The sequence below is a fragment of the Dermacentor albipictus genome, chromosome 3 (genome assembly GCF_038994185.2).
Source record: "Dermacentor albipictus isolate Rhodes 1998 colony chromosome 3, USDA_Dalb.pri_finalv2, whole genome shotgun sequence".
Taxonomy (NCBI): Eukaryota; Metazoa; Arthropoda; class Arachnida; order Ixodida; family Ixodidae; genus Dermacentor; species Dermacentor albipictus.
The window spans coordinates 82357506-82369978 of NC_091823.1; the positions used below are offsets into that span (position 1 = coordinate 82357506).

General features: G+C 50.0%; 1 protein-coding gene across 3 annotated transcripts in view; it reads right to left on the reverse strand.

Annotated features, from left to right (window-relative positions):
- LOC139046655 (sodium- and chloride-dependent glycine transporter 1-like) overlaps positions 1 to 12473 on the reverse strand; it is a 183315-nt gene that overhangs the window by 48041 nt on the left and 122801 nt on the right. The gene's annotated exons all lie outside the window — the stretch shown is intronic.

Genomic DNA, 12473 nt, shown 5'->3' on the forward strand with positions numbered 1-12473 from the left:
GTCGACACACACACATGCACGCACGCACGCGACGCGCAGCATCGTTAAAAGCGTTCTAATGTTAACGCAGTTGAACTCGAGCGACGGCGCTTCCCTTTCCGCACCTCCTCCTTTCATTTCACTCCGTTGCTCGTTCGGTACGCAGCCTTCTATAAATCATCATCGACGACCGACTGCAGGCGTCGCGCAGTCGGTGGCCTCCTTTGCAGAAGGGCCGCAAGGCAAGGACACCTCCCCAGACTCCTCGCGTAATGCGTTGCCCTTCCGTCCCTTTTTATCCCTTCGACTTTCTGCTCGCCCCTTTATACGTTCCACCATTCGCCCGGTTCGCAGACACACCCGACGGGATACGTGTCGAAGCGCTGGGAATAAACGAATGAGACGTAATAAAACGAACAAGCAGAGAGAGCACAAGGGAAGGGATAGGGTAGAAAAAACAAAGGCGAGACGACTCGATGACACGGCGGGAAAAGGGGAGAGCCGCGGTAGGGAAGCAGGGTTCGCGCCGATAGAGAGCGCGCAACGAGAATAAGAAGAAGAAAAAGAAAACCAGGGCACGACCAGAGTCACGCTTTTGTGCCCGGGATCTAGGTCAGCTTGCGGGCGAGAGCATAGGGATCGCCATTGACACGCGGCCTTTAGGAGGGCGGTTTTCGGGAATGGGCTAGCGCTCTTGCTCGCAGTGGGCTTTTCTTTTAGCCAGGCTTCTTCTTGTGTCTTCTTGGCACTCTTTTCACGGTAATGGCACGGGCTAGACGTCCGATGTTAAGGACCCCGACGGAACTTACATATGTTTCCCTAAAGGTGTCCGAAGAGTTCCAAATGTGCTGTTTCACTTTTGTGTTTCTTCTTTTGCGATCTCCCCTTTTTTCTAAACTTGCGGACGCTTGCATTAATTGTATGTATATTTTTCCTTCATTCATAGTGTTGCCTTAAAGACGCCTTCGGTGGCGCATTGCGGTAAACAGAAGGGGTGGATTACATTGGTACAGTGCCAGTACATTTAATGCAATGCAAGCGCATCGATGCTCAATTAGTAAATTTGAGACAGTTATGTGCATTTACACGCAAACAATATAGTACAGCAAACACAGGCCTTGAAGTAGAAAAGAAGCAGTCTATATGACGTGACATATCAATAAAATGAAATCATGATAATTTGCTGTAAACACAATTTTCAAGTTGGAAAATTAGTAATGACAGCGCTCGTGAATAACTCCGGGCAACTGATGGCACGGCAAAATAGTGAGAGAGAGAGCAACTGATAAAGGAAAGGTAGGGAGGTTAACTAGGACTGAGCCTGGTTGGCTACCCTACAATGGGGAAAGGGAAAAGGGGACGGAAATATTAAAAGAAGAAGAGAAAGTCTACTGGGGATATCGTTCGGTCACCCAGTCCGGATCATACACGCTGACTCAATCCAGTAGCTTTCAAATATCGTAGCAGCGCTTTTGTGGCCTTTTGTAGCTGCGATATGCGTGAAAAACCATTTCAGTCAGTGGCTGCTCGGAAGAGATGGTCTGAACTAGTATTGTTGGTCTTGACCAGTATTGTCCTTGACTTGCTTGTAGCGATAAGTGAGAGTATGACTGAAAGTATCACTTTGTAATCCTCTACAAGTAATAGCGTTTGGCGGCTGCTGTCTTCCAGTTTCCGTTCCTTTTAAAGCGAACCTTTCTTGCCTCTTCCTTCGACTTTTGTGCTGCTGCTGTTTTCTTGCACGCCGAGTCGGTGGGGGGGGGGGGGGGGGGGGCGTTATCAGAGCGTGTCAGGAGCGTGACAGAGAGGAAAGTCGACGCGAAAAACTCGCGTGGACCTTTCCACCGCGTGGTATGTGCCTGATGCCCTCTGCAACTCCCTGGGTGTCCCCACATTAGCCTCTTCACAACTGCAATTATCCGTGAATCCCCCCTAAAAGAAGTGCGGAAACTGCAGGCTAACGTGCAAGGACAGATGGGACTTAGGTAGAAGTGGGAGACAAGATAGGCGACGTCAACGACGTGTCGGTTGAGCGGGGACACGATTCCCTCTGACGAGCCCTGGGGGTCGGCAAAATGCCTTCTGACGCTTCCTGGTGGACGCAACAGTGCCCTCTGGACTCCTTAGTTAGGTGCAACCTATCAACCCCCCCTGCGCAAAACCATTGCAACAGTTGCTGCCCTGCCTCCGTGCTCACGCGCAACAATGACAACAGTCCAGGGACGATGTAGGGAGAACGCAATGGAGACAGAGAGAGAGAGAGAGGTGGGGGGGAAGCAGGGGATGGGTACAACCGAATCCCGCACCGACGCCGTCAGGAAACGGGTGATTAATTTTACCGCTCTGCACTCGTGGCAGTTCACCTAACATGACACGGGAGAGAGAAAATGAGTCGTCAGAAAGCGTTGCTCACTGGGGCTCTCTTCAGTCAAGGCATGAGTGTATGAATGACGTCTCTCTATGTTCTATGTACTACGTGGAAAAACACAAGTGGTGCAGGTAAGGTAACAATTAACATTACATCACGACTGTCGTATACCGTCAATGAACGCAAACAGCTCAAAAAGCTTCGCTTACATCGATTCCCACACTGCGTGGGATCTGCAAACATTTTTTTCTTTTTGTATGTTTTATTGCATCAAATGAAACTACAACACAGACAATTATCAAATAAAAAGAAACCACTTCTCTGTCGTAATGGGATTGAAAATTCGATAAAGAGCGAATCTTGACGTGTTCACTGAGCGAGCGTAAGGCGATGAAAAAAGGTGCGAAAAAGCCAGAAGAAACAACAGCGAGGCTATATCATCGGACAAAATAAAATGGGCTTCGCTCACTTCTGTGGTGAGGAAAAATCTACAGTGTTATTAAAAACGAGACAAACAAAAACAAGAAAAATGAAGAGATGTGGAAATACTGGTAGATGCGAAAGTGTGAAGATTATTATTTGCTACCAACTCCCCCCCCCCCCCCCCCCCCCCGTCCTTTTCGTTTTCTTTCGACCCTAAAGTATACCGCAGAGAGGAGACGGAAAGAAATAAAACGAGCCGGCCATACTTTTATTGAACTATGATTGCGGAGATTCGATTGCACCTCTTCGGGGACATGCCGAGTGAAAACGACCCGCTCAGGAAAGAGGCAAACTAAATTTTTTTCGCGAAATGAAAGCGAACCGAACAGAGAGAATTGGTTCGCCTGAATCACCGCTGCTTCCCGCAGGTCTCCTTCCCCTCCGTGGAGAAAGAGACCAGCTCCGCGCCGAGGAAGAAAAAGGCGATCGAGAAGGTGGGAACGACCTCAGGGCGGTTCGTCTCCCGACAACTAGAACGGCGCGCAGGAAACTGCAAGCAAAGGAGAAGGAGTACAAAGCGCTGTTCGGTGGCGATGGTGGCAGCGAGATCGCAACGCGCTCACGTACACCTCTCTGCTTCTCGCTGCCATTTGCGTCGGTACGCAACGACGTCCGCTCAATATGCAACCGCGAATCGCGCCGCCCTGGGGGCTCGTAAAGAGCAGATAGCGCGCTTTATGGCGGCGTCGGCGGTCACTGTGAGGGAGCGTGTACTGTGGTGTGCGCACGCGAGCGACTCGGTGTGTACAGGCGTCTCGTGTACACGTGCTCGGACCTTAGCTCTCTCTCTCTTCCTGTCCCCCTCACTCTCTTTGTCGTTTCTTTGTGCTGCGCACATGGTTGGCTTTATGTGACCCGGCGATATGTGCTCGGGGCTGTCGCACTTGCGGCTGTACGATCGAGAAGTGTTCTTGTAAGACATGCCCTTTATGCGTTTCGGGTCACAGTTGGTGTTTCAGTTGTTTTCTTTTTTTCGTTTTTTCCCCCGGTTGATGCGAACACCCGTTCACGCCCGTAAAGGCGCATTGGATAATCGTGGCATGGCCAGACGGTTAATAATAATAATATTTGGGGTTTTACGTGCCAAAACCACTTTCTGATTATGAGGCACGCCGTAGTGGGGGACTCCGGAAATTTTGACCACCTGGGGTTCTTTAACGTGCACCTAAATCTAAGCACACGGGTGTTTTCGCATTTTCACCCCCATCGAAATGCGGCCGCCGTGGCCGGGATTCGATCCCGCGACCTCGTGCTCAGCAGCCTAACACCATAGCCACTGAGCAACCACGGCGGGTGGCCAGACGGTTAAGAACACCGATCGGGCCGCGCAATATGCTTGGAGCGTGGACTGACTTCCGAGGGGAAAGAAACGAAAAGAAAGACGATGCCGGGAAGAGAACGCCGCAGTGGGAGTGCGCGTGATGAGTTCGAAAAGCGTGTAAAGGTGCGCGTTATATGCGTGAGTCGGAGATTTCACAACGATATGCTGTTGTACGTGCGTCGAAGCTTGTAAAGGCACGAGGCGATCAGACACATTTGCATGTTCCAAGTCTTCACACTCCTCGTCACACTGCCAGAAAAGGAAACCTTTCGGGTGCGATCCGCAACGCCACAGTCCACTGCAGTGCAGCCGGGGACAGAAAGGGAATATATGTAAAGTTTTATACAGCGCTATACACCCTAAAATCATACATAATAAGTTTGTCAACGCCAAATGCGAGCATTGATTAGAAAATCAGTCTCAAAGTAGTATGAAAAGTGGCACTTCTTGAAACGATGCGCGTTCCCTCTAGAGCCGTATAACTTAGACATTTTAAGCACACGTTTCACTAGTCATGACTGCATAACGAATAGGAAGGAGAAGAATTTTCCGCCTACGCCTGCTCTGTTCCCTCAGGCATTCAAATTGTTGATGTATTCTGACAGACCAGCTGTCTATTTATCCACAATCGACGAGCACGCGTTCAAAGTATATTCTGCGGTGCAATTGATTATCTCTGCAGCAAAAGTTTTCGTTCACGTTTAACCCAGCTGTTTCATATACCAGGACAAGGCACGGTATCAAGAGGAGGAGGAAAAAGACTGGCCGTAGATGTATCAAGCCTTGGGAGGCTTGCGGCAAATTACTGCGCTCACGCACCACCGATGTGAAGGAACCTAAAATCTACAGATATGTCGTTCAGCGTACGATCATTTGTAAGCGCGTCGCAAGCTGTAGTCAACAAGATGATGCCTCGCGCGACGCAGAAAGGGACGCAAACCGGCAGCTTATTATCATCTAGAACACGATGCCGTGTCGATCCACCCACTTTCTGGTCACAATGTCCTGAACTGAATAGGTTGAATATGTTGAGCATGCGTTACCACTCACATGTGAAGACCGCATCAATTAAGAGATTCAGCAGGAGCACAGACACCTCCACCCCGAATGCCCATTTCCCTCCCGAGAGCACCGCGTATTTTACGTCAGCGTGTCGACCGGTTAGATTATAAAGCGTCTCAATTAGGCTTTTCTGACCTGCAGCGTGTTGAATACACTAGAAAAAAAAGGATGAATATTCAACACTATTGCCAGTCCAGCAGGTCACACAAAATGGCGACGCGGCTATTTTGTGCAGCAATGCCGGAGTGCGGGCGACCCTGTGCGGAGTGGACGCACAAGGAAGGTGGCTCTTACTTGATTAGTGCCTTAGTCACACACGGCTAATAATGTGGCAGCCACACAGATTTGAAAATGACTGGCGATGGCATGTTTGAGGATACGCCGAAGGTCTCAAGGAGCCTTCTCTATTCACCTGATGTTTAAGGCTTCACGAGCAAGACTATGTGCCACACTGTAGCCGCTATGGACGCCGCTGAAACTTCATAGTGAAACCCAGGTTACACGATTCCTTGACAATTTGTGACCAACTTTCTGTGTACGTGTCCAGAGCGATCCCTTTCTTGTATAACTGTAAAGCGTGTTCGCTGCTCGACAGCACTACAACTGAAAGCTGACTCAATGGCTCCGTTCTCGCATACAGCGGATGAGACGACGCAAACAAGCTGGGCAGTCGAGTACACCTTGAGGTTGGAATCACGACAGCGATTCTGTGCAGGCTTAGACCCAACCGTCAGTGGCAACTTTAGAATGTTGATCACAATATGTTGTCTCCAAGGCGCAGTTGAAATACGCTGGAGACTCTTCCCAGGTTCTTTAGGTAAATTCGAAATCATTTGCTTGGTAATCCAATCGGACCCAAGAGCGCCGCGTCGACACGGAAAGTTGATGGCGAAATGTGATTCCTTTAACGTAAAAGGCGTGTTCGTGACTGAATGCAAAGCAGGCGGGCGGGAGAAAGGCGTTACACTTCATCCGGCAGCGCCTGTACAGCAACGCCAGCGTGTTTCGGGGTCGTCTTCGCCTCAGTGCATGATATCGTACAGTGAAGCTCGACGCAGCCAATAACAGAATGGTGTGCGGCTTACCTGCCATTGCCGTTCACGTCGCATCACAAGCAGCAAGCTCCGCCGAAGCGCACGCGACCAGAATAAACTGGGACCAAGCAGAGTGATTAAATGACGACGGCCCAGTATGGCCCGCAGTCGACAGGAGCTCAGCGCATTCTTCACGATGCGGCGTACGTTTGCGCCCAGTAAGCCCTCATATTGCGGAAGCAACTCTGCCGACGGCGAGAACTGCTTTCCAACTACAAATACTGCACCTCCAAGCTCAACGCATAGTGGTATTAGGCTAAATGGCCTTCGCATCACTACGCTTCGAATCTTAAGTTCGGTTCTTCGTAAATAAGGCACGGCCCTTCTCTGAGAATTTCTGTTAGAGGCGCAGGGATAAATGGCCATTGGAGGTAAACTATACGCCGACATGAAGGAGCGCGTAAATCGCAATTAGCGAAACGACGACCGAACTAGAGATTTTAGTGTGATCGCTGTTTAATAGGAACATGAGGGGGCATGAATATTAACCCTCCGCGACAATATCCGCACCCATTAATGATTTAAAGGCGGCTGCAAAGAGCTTATCAGTCGCTAGGTCGACGTGCTTGGCAATATATTTTACGGCTGCTCACGGTGTACAGTATTGCTCAGTGAGCGAAAGCTTCGCCTTTCTTGCATCTTCAGGCAGACGCGCGTTATCGTTGCGCAATGTGAAAAGGTGACGTTAAAATCGGTGTATTGCTGCAGTGAGTGCTAAATAGCAGATTCATACTTGTGGCAGCATATTGTGGCAGCAACCATAACAACGCGTCTAATGTCTCGTCACACTATCGTACCATGGAAGTCTGGCCATACCAGAGAGAGAGAGATAGAGGGAGAGAGAGAGAGCAGAGAGGACAGACAGCCAATTTGACGAGGGAATATCTCTGATTGGCTACCTTGTACAGGGGGAAGGGAAAGGGATAGGATAGATTAAAGAAAAATAATATGAAAAGGAAAAACAATCACACACACAATACAGAACTGTTTCTGTGGGCGCTTTCACACAGTCTGCGAAGGCGTTACACAGTGTCAACAACACACTAATACATTATACGTCATACAGTGGACAATCACTATTTGTCACAACTTATCACACAGTCCGGTGTCTTTTCAATAACGCAGCAGCGCCTTCATAGCGGCTCGCGCTGATGCTCGTGTAGGCCAGCTTCCAAGAATGTTGTTTTCCGTGAGTGGGGCCATGCCATAATCCCAGGAAATCGAAAGGCTGATTTGGTGACAAGTGCTCGACTTACCACCACGACAGCTGGTGTCTGGATTACTTTGGTATGAAGCGAATGCGTACCTGGCATTCACAAAGACGCAACGCAAACAGCTCCTGTCCTTTCGTCAGTAGTCACGTTCCCATTCTAAATCTTTATTCGTGCTAATAGTAATTGCGCATAAGCAAGTCGTTGCTGCCTTCAATATCTGCCCTTCCAGGCGACGCGTTTTCTTTTATTACTTACGACATTACGGTGCATGCTAGATTTTCCACACGTCTATCGGAACTTGGAGCATCGATGCCTGCCCGCGCTTTAAAGACGAAAGTTTCCTCCTTGAAAGTATCCAGAATTTACGTCGCATTAACTTAATTATGTCCTGGTACCCTTGCACCTACCCTCACTAGCAAAGTGCCTCTGAAATGGCCTCTAAGATTTTTGCTTCTTACCACTTCTGATTTATTAAAACAATTACTTTTCTTCCCCCACCGAAGATTCAGCCCGATTGTCAGGCAAAGCGGCGCGACACCCGATACTGGCTACAATACACGGATGCTAGAGTACAAACGTCTCCCGTGTCGGGATTCCGGGACCAACACCATGTTTGCAAGTTGAACGCCAGATTCGACATGAATCACCAAATGCTTCGGCGTTGTGTTTTTGTGGGTATGCACCTTCGGACCAACGTTGCAGTGTTGGCGTGACTAAAGTGCATATATCAACACCTTACATATAGCTGCACGGCAATGGCTAATCACTGAAGGGACACGAGTGGCAGCGACCACTGTTTGCACTATGAGCAGCGGAGCCCCTGCTTACGACCTCGAGGTTCTGCGAGTTCACGTGACCGACTGCGACTCTAGAGAGCTCGAAGGTAGAGAGCTCGAGCTCTAGAGATCCGGACACGTGACGATTTCTTGCGCCGTCCTGAACCGAGAGAACCCACATACGCCTAGGAAAGCCATGTCCGAACTGCGGAAGACCTCGCGCAAGGAGGGTTTTTTCAGATCTAGTGCAGGCATCATGAATTCGCACCGACGCGCTCAGCTATCATTACTTCTTTAGGCAAACCTAAGGGAAGGGTCGGGTAAAATCGAATTCAGAGCGCACCGAGTGTGCATTTTTGCGATAAGCCAACTGCCCTTATCCTCAGTCTGTTTCCTACCTACAGCAGTCTTCTAGAGTTGGATTACTCGTTAGCCGTCTACAATAGGAAACGGTTTTCCGAACCTTTCAGGCTGACCCTTTCCCGTTTGCCGTCTTCAGAAGCCTCATACTTCAGCAAGGTAGAACTGATCCAATTTTTGTTCATACATGCTCTAGGAAAAAAAAGGAAAAGATATGCAGCTGTATACTCGCATTTCTCACACATTTTCCATAGTGTCCACGCTGTCAGATGGCAAGCACACATAAATCTCTCACATTCGACCACCCCCTCTCCTCCCCGCACACTCCACTGATGTCATGTCATTTACATATCCCATTTTATACGTGACGCGAAATAAACATTGAGTCGCTTACGGTGCCGTTTACCTTTTCCCTCATTTTTAGTCATCGCACCGTTCATTCTCATGCAAATTACGCGCTGCTCCACCCCAAATGATCATGCATGCAGCAAATTGCAAGTGCTCCGTGCGCGTCGCACGTGCGGCTCCTCCAATGGCCCGCAACAAAACATAGAGAGGGCTCCTCGACAAAGCTAAATGAGGAATATTGACTCGAACCCGCCCACCGTATCGATTGCCCTCAGAAGATGAGATTGTGTGCCCGGGCCCGTCCGTTCCCCCTCGTTCCGGCGGTGGACTCCGGCCGGAAAATCGGGCAAACACGCTCAAACTGATGGCGGCGAGCCGTTTCCGAGCCGCTGCCATCTAGGTATCAAACGTGTACAGTTGACGACAGCGCTTCTGTCAGGACGGACAGACTGTGCGTTTATACAGAAACTGTGTCATGGCGAAAAAAAGGAGGAGACCAAATTTCGGTAAAGTTGGAATCATAAACGCGAGTATGCTCACTAACGTGGCTGTTTGGGCATGTTGGTTGACATGATTGAAGCTTTTAGCGCACAAGACAAGGACGAGAAGCAGACATGAAAAAAGCTAGCGCTGACTTACAACACTTTAATTCGACGCATATGCCATTCGTCGTAAAAAAAACAACGACAATAAAAAGGTTATGAAAGAGAGCACGTATGATCACCAATAAAAATTATTTGATTCAAGGAAGCAAGAACTTAGAAGACGGAAAGAAATAGAAAATAAACTTTAGGCTTTCAGATGCCTGTGGGGCACAGCGGGTATTTGCAGTTTTCAGCTAATGCAACCTTAGATTTACAGGCACTAACTGAAATAGCGTGGACCGGACGACGTATACAGCTATAGCTCAGGGAGTGAAAAGCTGCTTGTGAGACACAAAAAGAAAGAGAAGAAACCGAAACGGAGCGTATAAATGTGCCCGTACGCACGTTCTAGCGCCTGCCGGCGTTCGGCCTTTCGGGTTGGCAGCGCAAATAGAGCAGACCAATGAAGTGCCGCTTTGAGAGCGTCAACACGGGTCGGCCACGGGGAGTCCAGCGGGTTCCGAGAGTTTGGGCCTTGGCGGCGAGTACAGAGAGCATATTCTGCGAAGCGCACGAAAAAAAAAAATGTGTATATGTGTAATATAAGAGGTAACGAAAAAAAAAAAATCTCTGCCGCCGCCGCCAGGCCATGCAACGGCTCTCTTTTCCCGCCGTCTCCCGGGCTCTGGCGCCGCGCGGGGCTGCTGAGAAAGGCGACGCCGCGGAGCATCTGGTGGCCCGCGGCGCAGCCCGGCGCGCCGATCGCCCCCCCGACGTCGGCGGCGCTGGCGCAGTGCCGACAGTGCCGCTGGCGTGCCGACAATTTAAGGAGAAATACTTACTCGAGGAAATCAGCGCGCGACCGAAAATTATCGGCAGTCGCTCATATATAGTATCAAGGAGAAGGAGGAGCAGGAGGAGATTTGGTCGAGAGGAAGCGTCACTTGCATGTCGAATTAGCACAGGATCTGTTCATACGGAATCGCGTTTACTCAAGTAGGGGGCGTCTCGATTCTCCGAACTGCATACTGAACGCGAAGGAGACGGGACACATTCAACGCTTTCTGTGATCTTGCTCGAAATATCGATACTAAAGGGACGTTCGTCTCGAGAACCTCCGAAAGGACCGTCCGCATACGCGCCTGCAATACCTCGTGTTCCCTGAAGGTTAAGTCATAATCCGCAAAGAAGCTTCACGGCTTCTAGCATTACTAAGAGAGACTCGTTTGATGGACATGTCGTGACATCCCACAGTGGAATTGTAGGAGACGCTCGGGCGTAGCGATTGCCGGCCTGGATCGCCAGGCTAAACCGGCCTGTTGCATCAGCTCAACATCAGCTCAGTTCAACATTCTTGATGTGCTGCACCAGAAGCGGCCATCATACTTTTTCTAACAGGAGGAGTCCACCTCTCCCAGCTGCGGGGACGGTTGTTCGGAGGAGGAGAAAAACAAAGAGGGAAAGAAAGGGAGGTCAGCTAGTATAAATAGCCGGCTGGCTAGCTATACTTTGTGCTACCCCGGCTGCCAACCCCGTCCTCAACCGTAATGGCATGAATTCATTAGAACTACACTGCAGCATCGAACTTTTCTTTCGTGCTCATGGCGTTCAGCAAGTAGTGATTACATTTGCCATGTCGGAAAGTAACTGCTGTGGAGACGAACTTCAAAAAAAAAAAAATGTACAATGGCCCGTATAAATTCAGTCACGTGTGTTTTATTTTCGCCTCCATCATTTCCATCATTTCGAAACTGTAGCCAACCGGAACTACCTCTGGTTAACCTCCCTGCCTTTCTCTGCATTATTTTCTCTCTCTCTTCTCTCTCTCCACAAACGTTTGACGGGTTGCTGGTCCACATGAAGCCGAGATGTGCTTCGCACAATGGACTTAGAAATGGAGCTCTTTACATGCATAAAAAAAAAAACGAGAAAGGCTGGTTAATATGTTGTTCTAGGACATGGCTAGCCTAGATCTAGTTGACTTCGGCGATCTGACGAGATCTTACGAGCACGACATTGTCGACAGATGGACACAAAACAGAATTTGCGTCTTCAATACGCCTCGCAGAAGTCTAGACAAGCGTTGGAACTGCGGTGGCATTCAGCCGACGCTGCCCACGCTGCCGCCGCCGGCGTTGTTATGTCTCGCATATCAGTTCACCGGCCGGATAGAAATGTGATAGCGCGAGCCGCGCTGTTTCCACAGACGGCGTGCTCCGCGATACACCTCGTGACGTGCGGTTTACTGTTTCATTGGGCGCGGGTGTTCCCGCTCTCACGACAGCCGAGATTGCGACCCTGTTCGCAATGTGTACCTTTGTGGTCGCCGGCGCCGCAGCCTCCCTAGAGGACACCTGCTACTCAATGCTCAGCTGTCACATGCTACCTAGAGCTGAGTGGTCTTTGATGGACACACTTCGGGGATGTCCTTCCACTTCGGGTGACGTAGCGTCCTGCGCGATGTCGCCCAAGACTGGCGTCGCATACAAACCAATTCATACCCGCACCTAAACCTCTTGCACAAGCAGCACCCGACATATTACACCGACACCTGCCCGTGGTGCGGCGCGAAACCCACCCTGGCCCACATAACGTGGGAATGTACAGCTCGGCCAAGCAACGTCAATTCACCTTTTCTAAGCGTCACAGACTTCGTACGGCAGTGGGAGGCACTACTCGCAAGCGAGGATCAGGGGAGCCAGTTGGCCCTCCTGGACCAAGCTCAGCGAGCCGCAAGAGCCAGTGGAGCCCTGGACTGAGGGCCCCACCCAGACCTGCCATAACTCCGATTAACTGAGCAATAAAGTTTTCTCTCTCTCTCTCTCTCTCGCAAGAGTGACGAGCGTCGCTTCGGTTCGAGTTCAAAATAACCATTATGCGAGGC